Genomic DNA, 2,500 nt, shown 5'->3' on the forward strand with positions numbered 1-2,500 from the left:
AAGGACACTTTTGGATAATCTTCCCCAGGCTCCTGGAAGCCTCCTCGGTACGCCTCCTGCGGTTTCTCCCTGCCTGGAAGTCTGACACTTGTCTGAAATTTTTAGAGTATGAAAATGCGGTTTTTCACCCAAAATTCGACTTTGCGCCCGTGACTCGCAAACTTCACCCACATTTAGGCGACTGTCCTGGGGTACCTCACAACATATTGACGCCCCCCTGGCGTGGAAGTAGGGGAAAACGTGTCAATTTTCACAAAATCGTGATTTTCTGAAAATATTTCTAAGTGTCAAGGACACTTTTGGAAAATCTTCCCCAGGCTCTGGAAGCCTCCTCGGTACGCCTCCTGCGGTTTCTCCTGCCTGGAAGTCTGACACTTGTCTGAAATTTTTAAAGTATGAAAATGCGGTTTTTCACCCAAAATTCGACTTTGCGCCCATGACTCGCAAACTTCACCCACATTTGGGCGACTGTCCTGGGGTACCTCACAACATATTGACGCCCCCCTGGCGTGGAAGTAGGGGAAACGTGTCAATTTTCACAAAATCGTGATTTTTTCAAAATATTTCTAAGTGTCAAGGACACTTTTGGATAATCTTCCCCAGGCTCCTGGAAGCCTCCTCGGTACGCCTCCTGCGGTTTCCCCTGCCTGGAAGTCTGACACTTGTCTGAAATTTTTAGCGCATGAAAATGCGGTTTTTCACCCAAAATTCGACTTTGCGCCCGTGACTCGCAAACTTCACCCACATTAGGCGACTGTCCTGGGGTACCTCACAACATATTGACGCCCCCCTGGCGTGGAAGTAGGGGAAACGTGTCAATTTTCACAAAATCGTGATTTTCTGAAATATTTCTAAGTGTCAAGGACACTTTTGGAAAATCTTCCCCAGGCTCCTGGAAGCCTCCTCGGTACGCCTCCTGCGGTTTCTCCCTGCCTGGAAGTCTGACACTTGTCTGAAATTTTTAAAGTATGAAAATGCGGTTTTTCACCCAAAATTCGACTTTGCGCCCATGACTCGCAAACTTCACCCACATTTGGGCGACTGTCCTGGGGGTACCTCACACATATTGACGCCCCCCCTGGCGTGGAAGTAGGGGAAACGTGTCAATTTTCACAAAATCGTGATTTTTTCAAAATATTTCTAAGTGTCAAGGACACTTTTGGATAATCTTCCCCAGGCTCCTGGAAGCCTCCTCGGTACGCCTCCTGCGGTTTCCCCTGCCTGGAAGTCTGACACTTGTCTGAAATTTTTAGCGCATGAAAATGCGGTTTTTCACCCAAAATTCGACTTTGCGCCCGTGACTCGCAAACTTCACCCACATTTAGGCGACTGTCCTGGGGTACCTCACAACATATTGACGCCCCCCTGGCGTGGAAGTAGGGGAAACGTGTCAATTTTCACAAAATCGTGATTTTCTGAAAATATTTCTAAGTGTCAAGGACACTTTTGGATAATCTTCCCCAGGCTCCTGGAAGCCCTCCTCGGTACGCCTCCTGCGGTTTCCCCCTGCCTGGAAGTCTGACACTTGTCTGAAATTTTTAGCGCATTGAAAAAGCGGTTTTTCACCCAAAATTCGACTTTGCGCCCGTGACTCGCAAACTTCACCCACATTTAGGCGACTGTCCTGGGGTACCTCACAACATATTGACGCCCCCCTGGCGTGGAAGTAGGGGGAAACGTGTCAATTTTCACAAAATCGTGATTTTCTGAAAATATTTCTAAGTGTCAAGGACACTTTTGGATAATCTTCCCCAGGCTCCTGGAAGCCTCCTCGGTACGCCTCCTGCGGTTTCCCCCTGCCTGGAAGTCTGACACTTGTCTGAAATTTTTAGCGCATGAAAACGCGGTTTTTCACCCAAAATTCGACTTTGCGCCCGTGACTCGCAAACTTCACCCACATTTAGGCGACTGTCCTGGGGTACCTCACAACATATTGACGCCCCCCTGGCGTGGAAGTAGGGGAAACGTGTCAATTTTCACAAAATCGTGATTTTCTGAAAATATTTCTAAGTGTCAAGGACACTTTTGGAAAATCTTCCCCAGGCTCCTGGAAGCCTCCTCGGTACGCCTCCTGCGGTTTCCCCTGCCTGGAAGTCTGACACTTGTCTGAAATTTTTTAGCGCATGAAAACGCGGTTTTTCACCCAAAATTCGACTTTGCGCCGTGACTCGCAAACTTCACCCACATTTAGGCGACTGTCCTGGGGTACCTCACAACATATTGACGCCCCCCTGCGTGGAAGTAGGGGAAACGTGTCAATTTTCACAAAATCGTGATTTTCTGAAAATATTTTCTAAGTGTCAAGGACACTTTTGGAAAATCTTCCCCAGGCTCCTGGAAGCCTCCTCGGTACGCCTCCTGCGGTTTCTCCCTGCCTGGAAGTCTGACACTTGTCTGAAATTTTAGAGTATGAAAACGCGGTTTTTCACCCAAAATTCGACTTTGCGCCCATGACTCGCAAACTTCACCCACATTTGGGCGACTGTCCTGGGGTACCTCA

This window comes from Ranitomeya imitator, unplaced genomic scaffold (genome assembly GCF_032444005.1).
Source record: "Ranitomeya imitator isolate aRanImi1 unplaced genomic scaffold, aRanImi1.pri SCAFFOLD_800, whole genome shotgun sequence".
Taxonomy (NCBI): domain Eukaryota; kingdom Metazoa; phylum Chordata; class Amphibia; order Anura; family Dendrobatidae; genus Ranitomeya; species Ranitomeya imitator.